We start from the raw sequence: 15,026 nt of genomic DNA on the forward strand, positions 1-15,026 counted from the left end.
TCACCTGCACAGGTCCTCGTTACAGCTGCACTTTGAAACTCGAGTCAGTTATTTCCCAATCAGAATACTTTATTAATCCCTGAGGAGATTACAGCTGCTCCAAGACAGTAACAGACTAAACTATTCAAATATACAATATGTTACAGTTGAAAAATTTAATAAATAGCACTAATATATACAAATTGTTCGATTATAAATATCAAGAATATTACAGAGGTGGTTATAAATAAACAAGAATATTGACAAAGAATATTACAGATATATGACTGACATTTCACTCTAACCTGTGAACTTTGTCATTTGCTATTTTACTCTAGTGTGCGCAAAAAAGGTGTAATTATTGCAATTATGTATAAGTTGTGTAACATCGTAGTGTTAACGCTGCCAGTATTAACATAAACATCCACAGTGCTGCTGTTGGTGCAGCAATTACCACTCCAGCTCCACTGGATATTTCCCAGTCAGATAGGCAGTGCAGTGGCCCACTTTCCTCTTGGACTTGTTGTTTATTTTATCCTTTTCATTATGGCAAGCGATGCCCTCCACAGTCAGATATTTGACACTGTCAGCACCTGTAAACAGAATTAGCATTAACACAAGTTTTTGTTCTGACCTGTCAAAGAAATGAATGGCAGAAGTTCATGTTTATATACCAATATAACCAGCAATGTCCTCAAACTCCGGCTTGTTGGCGATGAGCTCCTCCTTGGTTGGGATGTCGATGCCCATGTAGCAGGGGAACCTGACTGGTGGAGAAGCCACCATGATGTGGACCTGTCCAGAGGAATAATGTGTTTTTACCTATTAGTCACATCCTCAAAGATCATTTTGAACCAGGCAAAATTCTGCAGTTGGACACAAATATCAGTTTAAGCTTTGATGTGATGATTAGTATTGCCAGGAGGTTCCTGGTTTGAACCCTGACTGGGGCCTTTGTGGAGTTTGCATCTACCTTTGGCTGTTTGGGGTTCGACTGTTTCACCCACATAAATCTGTGTTTTAGGTTAACTGGTGACTCTAAACTGGTCAAGTGCTTGATGTGTATAAAACAAAGCAGTGTATCAATGTATGGTTAAATGTCTTACAATTAAGATCACACTGGATGGTGAAGAAAAAGTGCTTATGAATGAGAGTACATGACGTTACTCATGCCAGTCTGATTAGGGACAGATTTCTACTAAAGGTGGGACTTGGCCCAGCTTAGAAAGTGATTAGCTTTCATATTTTTTTAAATCTTTAGTATTGCAAAATCAGTCATTCCCAAATATACATGTATCAATGATGTAATTATAACTGGGATGTTCAAAACAATACAAAAAATAATTTGATCCAGATATCCTGGATTCAGAGTTTTATGTTGTGGAGGGAATTTTCTGCTTTTTTTTTTTTTTTTTTTGCCTGTCCCGTTTGGTTCTTTTGCCATCAGAATTATTGTCTAAAGGCGAAGAAAGATGCCCAACGGATTTACTTTACCAAATTGACCATCCCAACCTTGCCATAATGGTCTATTTGATTCACCTTTTATTGTTTATTTTATTTATTTTTTTATTTTCACTTGCTAGATATGGGACAGACTTGAATGAGGAAAAAAAAAGGGAGAAAGGAAGAGGGGGGGGAAAACAGCGGAGAAGAGGGATGGGGATAAAGGGCAAAAAACAAAAACCAACTAAATAAGTAGACAAAAAAAAATACATATATCAATCACCTGGATCAACAAGAAAACAAGCAGAAGAAAATGAGAGCAATACAATAAACAACATCACGATGATATATGGGAATATAACAGTAAATACTAAATATTAAACATTATTGTGCAGCATGTAAGATCGACAGCGCACAGTGTGCTTTGAGGTAGGAGCCAAAAAGGGTGTAGTTTGTGTGTGTGAGCACCCGTGTGTACACCTGTGAGCATGGACGCGCTTGTTTTTAAAAGGTTCCTTCATGTAATGATCTGCTAGAGGGTGTGGGGGGCCACAGCCCCGTCCTCCAGGGCATGAAGCAGGTGTGGAGGAGATCAAGACTCCAGACATCCAGAGGCCCCCAGAACACAAGAGACCAAGGAAGACCAACAGAGGGGCAGCTGCGCCACTATCCCAGAAAGAGCTGAGGAGAGTCCCAGATGAGGGGTCACTCAGCAGCCACGGAGCAGAAGCCAGGGGGGGTTGCAGTGACGTGCCCGTGAGCTCCGCCGGCAGCCAGCTGTGCCAGAGTGACCGAGCCCCAGGCCGAGAGGCTGAGGGCACCCCACCCCCGAAGTGGCCCGAGCGAGCCCCAGGCTCCAGGCCCCGATAAGCAGCCACCAAGGAGTGAGCCGGTGTGTACCTGGGCGCCCACCCCCGGACACAAAGAACCACCAACGCACCGATGTCTGAGGGCGTCTGCCACTGGCAGGGGAAGTGGTGGGGGGAGATAGGCCTCCAAACCTTGGAGGACCTGAGATGTCCCCAGAGAGGTGGCGTCTGATACCCAACCTGACATATAGACACAGACATACAGGCACACACAGATACAAACATCCATTCCCACCCTCATGCTCTCATATGCAATTACTCAACACTCAACCAACGTGGAGACAGACATAGAGAGACACTGTAGACACAATCACACTCCCCAAGCGTACTCTAAGAACCGGGTCTAGGTACCCTTGCCCCTGGAGGGGGAAACTGCACCCAGACCCAGGTGGTGTTACCCTTTTCCCTGCGGTGGGGAGAAGCAGACCGCCCCGACTCCGCAGCAGCAGGGAGGCCCCACACTCCAGACCCCAATCGGACCGCCAACTCCTCCTCCTGGCCCCCCCGCTCCAGCAGGTCGCAGAGAACGGGGGTGTGAGAAGACTCCAAACCTCCCCCCACCCGCTCATTGTAGTGTTGATGCATGTGTGTTCTAAGGTGCATTTAAAACCCAGGAGGGCATGGAGCTACCTGCCAGAGAGCAGCGGGTAAGCGCATAGCCCCTCCTGCTAGCCCTCAATGCCTACGTGTATTTAAAATTGAGAGGTAGGCAACGACGCCAGGGGTGAGGTGTACACCCTGATGGTCTTTTGGAGTCCGTGTAGCGTGCCCACCCCCAAGATCCTATATGTATGTGTTATGAGTAATGTGAATGTCTAAGTTGTGAGATAAAATTGAGGCACAAGAAGCCAGAAGGGGACAGAGGGAGGGGATGCCTCCCCTGCACCCTGGTGACACACCTTGACCCCAAGACCCTGCATGTGTGGGTGATTGCGGTGGAGCGGGTAGAGGGAGGCAGCTGGAGATGGGGAGGGAAGGAAGGGAGGGGCAAGTGACCCCTCCCTGGGGCCAGCTCCCCCGCTGACCCCAGTAGGCACCCCCATACTCCGCAACCCGCCAGGGAAAGGGGGCCCAGGCCCATCCGGACTGGGGTCCAGTGCAGCAGCGCCGCCTGACCCCACAGAGCCCGGGACAGCCCACCTGACCCCACCACAGAGAAAACTGCACCCACCCCGTCATCCACTCATCTTCCAGACTACACAAGACAATAGACGCCCAGGTTGAGATCTTCCTCCACCTCTCCTGTATCTCCCCCTCCTGCAGAGGGAGTTCCTGAAGAGAGGAGAGCTCGTGCAAGGTGTAACAACCTACCCCACCAGTTGAAGAGCCCCCCTAGGTGGCTCGATGGACTGGCGGCACCCTGTGAGAGGTAAGGACGGAAGTGAGAGGTAAGGACGGAAGTGAGAGGTAAGTGACGGAAGTGACGGACAAGGTAAGCGACTCATGTTGTAACTGACGTCAGACGCCGGAGATTTTGGCGGAAAATTAAAGCGAATGGTAGTTTAGATTTGAACAAATTCCTTTAAGCTTCAGTATTCACCGGGAATTTAAATCCTTGCGAGAATTCCTGGAGTTCAGCCAGCAGCTGGAAACGCTCGCTGCTGAAAATGCCACGATAATGGAGTCGGTGAAATGTCTCACAGACAATGTTACTCAGCTAAATAGAGAAAATAAAAAAATAAAAGAAACAGTTATTGATCTACAAGCTCGTAGCATGCGTGATAATCTAGTATTTTCTGGTATTCCAGAAGCCGCTGGAGAGGACGCGGAGACTACAGTAAAAAGCTTCATCAAAACCCACCTGAAGCTGCCGGAGGACACGGTGAAGAACATCGTCTTCGATAGGGTACATCGCCTCGGCCCCATGCGGGCTGCGACCGGGAGACCACGTCCTATTGTGGCCAAATTCGGCCACTTCAAACAAAAGGAACATGTGAAAAGCCGTGGCAGGGAATTAAAAGGAACGGACTTCAGCGTGAACGACCAGTTCCCCAAAGAGATCTTGGAACGACGCAGGGTCCTCTTCCCAATCCGACACGGCTTCATCCAGAAGGGCTCCCACGCTGTCATCGCTGTGGACCGGCTGTACGTGGATGGACAGCTTTACCGCGACCCCGACATCACTCCGTGGCTGTATTAACTTCACACCAGATAAGAATCCGCTACACCCTTTCCCTATCCACTCACACTAACTTGCATTAACATCTGTTTAACTTACTGGTATCAAATCGCAGCTTAAGTGTGATTTCATAGCAGAATTAACACTGTCACTCTCCATCAGTGATTTAATTGGAATGTTTCCTTTTTTTGTCGTTTTTTTTTCTTTCTTTTCCCCCCGTCGTGTTTTTATGCTGCTCACCCTTGTCCTTGGTTTCTTTCTTTATTTCTTTCACTGCTTCGATCACCTGCTTCCACACTCATCCACAAACAACATCCTTTATTTCGACACATACGCACAGCACGATCACGCATATTCTAGACAAAGGGGAGTAGCAATTTTAATCCATAAAAATATTAATTTCACAGTACTCAATACAGTTATAGAGCCAGAGGGCAGATTCTTAATCATTAAACTATCTATACTTGATAAAAAGCTATGTATTGTAAGTGTATATGGTCCAAATGTTGATGATCCCTCATTCTTTCACGGTTTTTTCAGTGCACTCTCTGAACACTTAGATGGCACACTTGTTCTTGGAGGCGACCTCAACCTTGGACTAAATGAAGAAATGGATAGGCTCAACACAACAGGAACTCAGCGCAATTGGCAATCCACAAATATAATCAAACAGTATATGAGCGACTTTGGTCTTTGCGATGCATGGCGCTCCCTTCACCCCACCAGTAAGGAATATACTTTTTTCTCACATGTTCATCACTCCTACTCTCGTCTGGATTATTTTTTGGTCAGCAGCTCACTGCTGAGGGACATTTCAGACACTGAGATTCACCCTATAGCTGTCAGCGATCATGGTCCTGTATCTTTAACACTAATGAACACGAATAATACTACGCCAAGTAAAAACTGGAGATTTAATACATCGCTGCTCAAAGATGAAGACTTTATTAAATATTTTTAAAAAGAGTGGACTTCATATTTAGACTTTAATGACACTCCCGGAACATCAGCTTCTGTTCTATGGGAAGTAGGGGAAGCTGTGATGAGAGGTAAAATAATTTCTTTCTCATCACATAAAAAGAAAGAAGAAAACAAAAATATTCAGGAATTAGAAAAAAACATCAAATCCCTAGAAGAAGCCTACGCGTCCCACCAAAATCAGGAAACATTGAACAAAATACGCAAAACAAAACTAGAATTAAATGAGATAATTGATAAAAAAACTAAATTCTTAGTACAAAGACTACACTTACAAAATTATGAACATGGTAATAAATCTGGTCAATTTCTAGCAAACCAACTAAGAATAAATAAATAAAAAACAACTATATGTGCTGTTCAAGATTCATCTGGGAACACAGTATATGACCCGAAACAAATAAACAGCATTTTCAGGGATTTCTATAAAAGATTGTATTCACCACAAATAAACCCATCTAAAAAGGAAATTGATCAGTTTTTAGACAACATAGCTCTTCCAAAATTATTAGACACTCAAGCAATGGCACTGGATTCGCCACTGACATCAGGTGAACTCCAGGAAGCACTGATAAGCATGCCCAATAATAAGGCTCCAGGTCCAGACGGATTTCCTGCAGAATTCTACAAAGAATTCTGGACGATTCTAGCACCAGTTTTCTACAGAACGTTGTTGGAAATCAAAGAAAAGGGCAGACTTCTATCAAATATGAATTCTGCAAACATTAATCTCCTGCTAAAACCAGGCAAAGACCCTGTATATCCCTCAAGCTATCGTCCAATATCCCTTATAAATGTAGTCCTTAAAATAATCGGCAAAGCTCTCTCAAAGAGACTAGAGAAAACAACCCCCCTCTTAATTCATCCTGACCAAACTGGTTTCATAAAAGGTAGGCACTCATCAACAAATACACGTAGATTACTTAATTTGATAGACTACTCATACAGTAAAAACCTTGAAACTACAATATTTTCTTTAGATGCAGAAAAAGCATTTGACAGAGTTAACTAGAAATTTCTATTTGCAACTTTACACAAATTTGGTTTTGGATCCTCTTTCATTAACTGGTTAAAAATATTATATAATTCCCCAACAGCTTGTGTCAAAACAAATGACCAAAAATCCTCCAGCTTCTGCCTCCTGAGGGGCACCAGGCAGGGATGCCCACTCTCCCCTTCACTGTTTGCAATTTTTATTGAACCACTAGCAGCAGCAATTAGACAGAATTCAGTAATTAAGGGCATTAAATGCAAGAACGTGGAACATAAAATCAGCCTTTATGTGGATGATGTGTTACTTTTTCTCCAAAACTCACAAACCAGTATCTCTGGGGTGATTGAATTGATAAACTCTTTTGCAAGAATATCAGATTACTCAATTAACTGGTCAAAATCTACAGTCCTTCCGATTAATTGCTCCTTCCATAATTCTTTCTCTACACCACTGCAATCGGGAAATATAAAATATTTAGGTATTAATTTTTCTCCCAAACTTGCAGATCTAACTAAACTAAACCATATCCCACTTTTAAAGAAAGTAGAAGGTGATCTGGCTAGGTGGAAATGTCTACCTATATCACTCATGGGAAGGGTTGCCGCTATAAAAATGATTTATCAGCTCAAACATCCAACGACATGAATGCTTCAAAAGCATCAGCATCAGCTCTTCTCTGACAGCATGGTGGGAGTTTTTAAAATTGACGGAGTCTTCATTAATCCTATGCAAACGTACACCTATCTGGAACAACCCTGACATATTACAAAACAATAATATGATAAACTTTCCAGATTGGAGTGGTAAAGGAATCAAATACTTAGAACATATATCAGAAGGAACAGAATTTATTCCATTTGACAGACTAGTTACACAATATGGGATCAACAAGAAAAGATTTTTAGAATATCAACAAATTAAATCCATAGTAAAAAAGAAATTCGAACCGGGTCAAGTTGAACTACAAACACCACCAAGTGTGGTTCAATTTCTTACTCTTAAAACCCCCCAAATTACTTTCCAAAATTTACAGAATGCTTTCTAAAACAGATGAATCAATATCACTTCCTATTGCAAAATGGGAAGCGGATTTATCAGTTAACTTAGACCAAAACTTCTGGTCTCAGATTTGCTTAAAAACCTTTCATCTAATTAGAAACCCCAGTCTTCAATTAATTCAATACAAAATACTACATAGAGTGCACTATACAGGTCATCGGATGTTCAAGATGGGTTATACGTCTACCAACAACTGCTCACACTGCCAAACCAATTCACCGGACAATTATATCCACGCTCTTTGGTTCTGTCCACCAGTTCTGAAGTTTTGGCCTGAGATATGTGAGGACTTATCAAAGTGTCTGAAATGTAACATTCCAACTTCCCCTTTAGTGTGTTTGTTGGGCAGCTTAGATAATGTCACTACAGATAAGAATATAGCCCATATGGTTTTCACTGCCCTATGCATAGCCAAGAAAACAGTCCTCATGAACTGGAAAAATAAAAATAACCTTAATTCTAACCAATATAGAAATTATCTATTAGATTACATTAGTCTTGATACAACCTCTGCCACCACATCACATCAATTGCTCTGGGCTCCTTTGATCAGCTCCATCACCTAGTGGGGGTGGGGGATCATAGTTTGGTCCCACCTATGCTGTTGTGATTGGTGTGGGGGTAGGGACAGGCTTAGGGCGTCGGGTGGTTCCCCAGGAGCATCTTCCTTGGAGGGCTCAACCCGGGGTAGCGGTCATGGCCTATTAGGGGCTCTGTTGGTTCTTAGGTGACGGTTTCCTCGTGGCTGCGTGCAGCGGGGCTAGGGGAGGGTCTGTGCTGACGGACGTGGGTTACTGACCTGGTAGCCTGGCTGCCCCGGGGTGGGTCCGGGACGGGCGTGGGGTTGTGGGGGTGCTCCATCTCCGGGCTGGGGCCCTGGCTGTGGCTCGGGGGCTTGGGTCCTGGTTGGTGTGTTGCCGGGGTTGTGGGCGGGTGGGTGTATGGGGGCCCAGCTCTGGCGCAGGGTGCCGCCGGTGCATCGAGCCACCTGGGGGGCTCTTCGACTGGTGGGGGAGGTTGTTACATCTTGCAGGAGCTCTCCTCTCTTCAGGAACTCACTCTGCAGGAGGGGGAGATACAGGAGAGGTGGAGGAAGATCTCAGCCTGGGCGTCTATTGTCTCGTGTAGTCTGGAAGATGAGTGGAGGACGGGGTGGGTGCAGTTTTCTCTGTGATGGGGTCGGGTGGGCTGTCCCGGGCTCTGTGGGGTCAGGCGGTGCTGCTGTACTGGGCCCCAGTCTGGATGGGCCTGGGCCCCCTTTCCCTGGTGGGTTGCAGAGAATGGGGGTGCCTAGGGGGGTCAGCGGGGGAGCTGGCCCCAGGGAGGGGGTCACTTGCCCCTCCCTTCCCTCCCCATCTCCAGCTGCCTCCCTCTTCCCGCTCCACCACAATCACCCACACATGCAGGGCCTTGGGGTAAAGATATGTCACCAGGGTGCAGGGGAGGCATCCCCCCCCCCCCTCTGTCTCCTTCTGGCTGCCTGTTCCTCAATTTTATCGCACAACTTACACATTCACATTACTCACACTCTCATAACACATACATATAGGATCTTGGGGGTGGGCACGCTACACAGACTTCAAGGTATGGAGGCCTATCTCCCCCACCACTCCCCCTACTAGTGGCAGACGTCCTCAGACATCGGTGCGTTGGCGGTTCTTTGTGTCCGGGGATGGGCATCCAGGTACACACCGGCTCACTCCTTGGTGGCTGCTTATCGGGGCCTAGAGCTCACGGGCACGTCACTGCAACCGCCCCTGGCTTCTGCTCCGCGGCTGCTGAGTGACCCCTCATCTGGGACTCTCCTCTTTCTGGGACAGTGGCGCGGCTGCCCCTCTGTTGGTCTTCCTTGGTCTCTTGTGTTCTGGGGGCCTCCGGATGTCTGGAGTTTTGATCTCCTCCATACCTGCTTCATGCCCTGGTGGACAGGGCTGTGGCTCCCCACACCCTCTAGCAGATCATGACATGAAGGAACCTTTTAAAAACAAGCGTGTTCATGCTCACAGGTGTACACACGGGTGCGCACACACACAAACGACACCCTTTTTGGCTCCTACCTCAAAGCACACTGTGCGCTGTCGATCTTACGTGCTGCACAATAATGTTTAATATTTAGTATTTACCATTATATTCCCATATATCATCGTGATGTTGTTTATTGTATTCCTCTCAATTCAATTCAATTCAATTCAATTTTATTTATATAGCGCCAAATCACAACAAAAGTCGCCTCAAGGCGCTTCATAGATACAGAGAAAAACCCAACAATCATATGACCCCCTATGAGCAAGCACTTTGGCGACAGTGGGAAGGAAAAACTCCCTTTTAACAGGAAGAAACCTCCGGCAGAACCAGGCTCAGGGAGGGGCGGCCATCTGCTGCGACCGGTTGGGGTGAGAGAAGGAAGACAGGATAAAAGACATGCTGTGGAAGAGAGACAGAGGTTAATAACAGATATGATTCAATGCCGAGAGGTCTATTAATACATAGTGAGTGAGAAAGGTGACTGGAAAGGAAAAACTCAATGCATCTTGGGAATCCCCCGGCAGCCTACGTCTATTGCAGCATAACTAAGGGAGGATTCAGGGTCACCTGGTCCAGCCCTAACTATATGCTTTAGCAAAAAGGAAAGTTTTAAGCCTAATCTTGAAAGTAGAGATAGTTTCTGTCTCCCGAATCCAAACTGGAAGCTGGTTCCACAGAAGAGGGGCCTGAAAACTGAAGGCTCTGCCTCCCATTCTACTTTTAAATACTCTAGGAACAACAAGTAGGCCTGCAGAGCGAGAGCGAAGTGCTCTAATAGGGTGATATGGTACTACAAGGTCATTAAGATAAGATGGGGCCTGATTATTTAAGACCTTGTATGTGAGGAGCAGGATTTTGAATTCAATTCTGGATTTAACAGGAAGCCAATGAAGGGAAGCCAAAACAGGAGAAATATGCTCTCTCCTTCTAGTCCCTGTCAGTACTCTTGCTGCAGCATTTTGGATTAGCTGAAGGCTTTTCAGTGAGTTTTTTGGACATCCTAATAATAATGAATTACAGTAGTCCAGCCTGGAAGTAATAAATGCATGAACTAGTTTTTCAGCGTCACTCTGAGACAGGATATTTCTAATTTTAGAGATGTTGCGCAAATGGAAGAAAGCAGTCTTACATATTTGTTTAATATGTGCGTTGAAGGACATGTCCTGGTCAAAAATGACTCCAAGGTTCCTCACAGCGTTACTGGAGGCCAAGGTAATGCCATCCAGAGTATGAATCTGGTTAGATACCATATTTCTAAGATTTTCAGGGCCGAGTACAATAACCTCAGTTTTATCTGAATTAAGAAGCAGAAAGTTAGCGGCCATCCAGGTCTTTATGTCTTTAAGACATTCCTGCAGTTTAACTAATTGGTGTGTGTTATCTGGCTTCATGGACAGATAGAGCTGGGTGTCATCTGCATAGCAGTGAAAATGTATGCTATGTCTTCTAATGATGCTGCCTAAGGGAAGCATGTATAATGTAAACAGAATTGGTCCTAGCACTGAACCCTGTGGAACTCCATAATTAACCTCAGTGTGTGAAGAGGACTCTCCATTTACATGCACAAATTGGAGTCTATTAGATAGATATGATACAAACCACTGCAGTGCAGTACCTGTAATACCTACAGCATGTTCTAATCGCTCTAATAGGATATTATGGTCGACAGTATCGAACGCTGCACTGAGGTCTAGCAGGACAAGCACAGAGATGAGTCCACTGTCAGAGGCCATAAGAAGATCATTTGTAACCTTCACTAAAGCTGTTTCTGTGCTGTGATGAGCTCTGAAACCTGACTGAAACTCTTCAAATAAACCATTCCTCTGCAGATGATCTGTTAGCTGTTTGACAACTACTCTTTCAAGGATTTTTGATATGAAAGGAAGGTTGGAGATTGGCCTATAATTAGCTAAGACTGCTGGGTCTAGAGATGGCTTTTTGAGTAAAGGTTTAACCACAGCCAGCTTGAAGGCCTGTGGTACATAGCCGACCATTAGAGATAGGTTGATCATATTTAAGATCGAAGAATTAATCAATGGCAGGACTTCTTTGAGCAGTTTTGTAGGAATGGGGTCTAAAAGACACGTTGATGGTTTGGAGGAAGTAATTATTGAAGTTAACTCAGAAAGATCAATTGGAGAAAAAGAGTCTAACTTAACATCAATGGTACTAAGAGTAGCTGTAGATAATATTACATCTGTGGGATGATTACTGGTAATTTTTTCTCTAATGATAAAAATTTTATTTGTGAAGAAGTTCATGAAGTCATTACTAGTTAACGTTAAAGGGATGGTTGGCTCAACAGAGCTCTGACTGTTTGTCAGCCTGGCTACAGTGCTGAAGAGAAACCTGGGGTTGTTCTTATTTTCTTCAATCAGTGATGAATAGTAAGATGTTCTGGCTTTGCGGAGGGCTTTCTTATAAAGCAGCAAACTATTTCTCCAGGCTAAATGATGATCCTCTAAATTTGTGACACGCCATTTCCTCTCCAGATTACGAGTCATCTGCTTTAGGGTACGTGTTTGAGAATTATACCACGGAGTCAGGTACTTCTGATTAGAGACCTTAGTTTTCACTGGAGCTACAGTATCCAGAGTCGTACGTAGTGAGGAGGTGAAATTATTAACAAGATAATCAACCTCTGTTGGGGTAGCGTTCAGATAGCTGCTCTGCTCTGTGTTGGTACAGGGCATTGAAGATGATAACAGTGGGTGGATTATATTCTTAAACTTAGTTACAGCGCTTTCAGAAAGACATCTACTTTGATAAAATCTACTCTCCACCGCTGTGTAATCAATTATTGTAAATGTAAATGTTATCAGGAAATGATCAGACAGGAGAGGGTTTTCAGGAAACACTGTTAAATGTTCAGTTTCTATGCCATATGTTAAAACAAGATCTAGAGTGTGATTAAAGTGGTGGGTGGGTTCTTTTACATTTTGAGAGAAGCCAATTGAGTCTAATAACAGACTAAATGCCATGTTGAGGCTGTCATTTTTAGCATCTACATGGATGTTAAAATCACCCACAATAATTATTTTATTTGAGCTCAGAACTAAATTAGATATAAAGTCTGAGAAATCAGACAGAAACTCTGTGTAAGGCCCAGGTGGACGATAGATGATAACAAGTAAGACTGGTTTCTGAGTTTCACAGCTGGGGTGGACAATGTTAAGCATCAGGCTTTCAAATGAATTAAAAGTCTGTCTTGGTCTTTCATTAATTGATAGGCTGGTGTGAAAAATTGCTGCCACACCGCCCCCTCGGCCTGTGCTTCGAGGTTTCTGGTAGTTAGAATGACTCGGGGGTGTTGATTCATTTAAACTAACATAATCATCCTGCTGCAACCAGGTTTCTGTAAGGCAGAGTAAATCAATTTGTTGATCAATTATTAAGTCATGTACTAACAGAGACTTGGAGGAGAGAGACCTAATATTTAATAATCCACATTTCACTGTTTTACTCTTTGGTTCAGATGTGGATACTGTACTGTTCTTTCTTTTTGATTGTTTATGTTTAAGTTGTTTGTTGCTGGTTTTTAGTTTGTTTTTTGTCTTTTTGGAAGCTGACACAGTCTCTATGGAGATGGGTTTTTGGGGGGGTATCAGGAGGAGAGAAGCTGCAGAGAGGCGTGTAAGACTGCAACTCTGCTTCCTGGTCCCAACTCTGGATAGTCATATTTTGGGGGGTTTAATAAATTTGTCCATATTTCTAGAAATGAGAGCTGCTCCATCCAAAGTGGGATGGATGCCGTCTCTCCTAACAAGACCAGGTTTCCTCCAGAAGGTTTGCCAATTATCTATGAAGCCCACATCGTTTCTGGGACACCACTCAGACAGCCAGCAATTTAAGGAGAACATGCGGCTAAACATGTCACTCCTGGTCTGATTGGGGAGGGGACCAGAGAAAACTACAGAGTCCGACATTGTTTTAGCAAAGTTGCACATCGATTCAATATTGATTTTAGTGACCTCCGATTGGCGTAACCGGGTGTCATTACTGCCGACGTGAATTATGATTTTACTGAATTTACGTTTACCCTTAGCCAGCAGTTTTAAATTTCCTTCAATGTCGCCTGCTCTGGCCCCTCTCTCGTTTTCTTCTGCTTGTTTCCTTTTTTCATTCTCAACAGGTGAAATTAAAAAAAGTATCTACTCTTAGCTAGTTTATTGTGATGGTGTTGTTTTTATTATGTTGCTCTTTGTTGTTTGTTTTCTCTTCTGGTTTTTTATCTCCATACAGGTGATCCAGGTGTTTTGTTTGTTTGGTTTTTTCTTCCCCCCTTTCTCACCATCTCTTCTCCCCTCTATTTTTCTTTCTCTCCCTGTCTTTCTTTCATTCTTTCTCCCTGTCCTATCCCTCTGTCATGTCTGTCCCGTCTTTAAAAAACAAAAATAAAATAAATACATAATTATAATAAAGGTCAATCAAATGGACCAATATGGCAAGGCCATGATGATCCACTTGGTAAAGTAAATCCACTTGGCATCTTTCTTGGCCTTTAGACAAGAATTCTGATGGCTAAAGATCTAAACGGGACAGGCAAAAAAAAAAAAAAGAAAAAAAAAAGACAACTCAAATAAATTGAGTTTATCAGCGTTTTTGCATAAAAAGTACTGGTGACTTATTTAAATCGAGTTCTAACAACAAATTGATAAAAAAAAAAATTGAGTTCAGCCTATTTGATATTTTTAATTAAGCACAATATTACATTTTACAGTGCACTACCTGGCAACCATTTCTGACATTTATTGACAAATGGAAAGATGGTCAGTAGCGGCCTCTGTACAATTGTGTGCATGTATACATCTGTAAATGTCAATGTTTTTTGTCACAGTGCCTAACTTGACACCCCCCGCCTTTTTTTCCATTTTTCCCTCCCCTCTTTCCTTTAATTCCTGCAGACAGGTTGGCGGGGTTTCAGTTTTTATTTGAGCAGTATGCTGTACTGATTGTATGTTTAATTTGTTGTTTGTGATTGTACAAAAAGCTTTTTCAATAAAAAGACTTTAAAGAATACATTAAAAAATTTATAGCCCAGAAACAATCAATCAATCAAGGCTTTATTGGCCACGTGCAGGTAGCCCTGCAGTGAAATAGGACCCCCCCAACCTTACACACACAACACAGACATCACATGGGGATACAGGTCGGAGATTGGTAGCGTTACAGAAAAAAAACACTGAAATATACACTACAATGGGAAAGTACAAGAGGAAAAAAAGAGACCTCTACTCATGCTGGGCTCCTGGGAGGACAGCATGAGAACAGGAAACAAAAAAACTCTTCTGCACAAAAAAGCACATAAATGTTCACAGCACAACATTATGGAACACGTGACAAGCCACAGGGTCAGGTGGGGGGTGAGGAGTAATCCGAAGCAAACACAGCAGCCATCCTGCCCAGCGCTACCATTCCAGCACGGGCTCAGACCCGCCGTGTTCCCAGGAGGGAACAAGCATCGAAGGCATTTGGAAAGGGAGGGGGGATGAGTGTGTGCATATCAGTGTATGTGTGTGCGTGTCCAGACTTCAGCTGAGACAGTGTCCTTCGCCCTGCT

The 15,026-nt window shown here is 43.9% G+C and overlaps 2 protein-coding genes across 4 annotated transcripts in view; one reads left to right on the forward strand and one right to left on the reverse strand.

Annotated features, from left to right (window-relative positions):
- Positions 1-15,026, forward strand: part of LOC146389750 (neural cell adhesion molecule 2-like) — a 631,716-nt gene that overhangs the window by 55,474 nt on the left and 561,216 nt on the right. The window lies entirely within an intron of this gene.
- The window catches only part of LOC146389755 (uncharacterized), a 49,535-nt gene continuing 34,557 nt past the window's right edge, over positions 49-15,026 (reverse strand). For all 3 annotated transcript variants that reach the window (XM_084912579.1, XM_084912586.1, XM_084912575.1), the window contains 2 exons: positions 654-774; positions 49-572 (listed from right to left, as the gene is read on the reverse strand). The gene's annotated coding sequence lies outside the window, so the exon portion shown is untranslated. The remainder of the gene's footprint in view (positions 573-653; positions 775-15,026) is intronic.

This window comes from Perissodus microlepis, chromosome 3 (assembly GCF_051167445.1).
Source record: "Perissodus microlepis isolate ML-2025 ecotype Zambia chromosome 3, ASM5116744v1, whole genome shotgun sequence".
Taxonomy (NCBI): Eukaryota; Metazoa; Chordata; class Actinopteri; order Cichliformes; family Cichlidae; genus Perissodus; species Perissodus microlepis.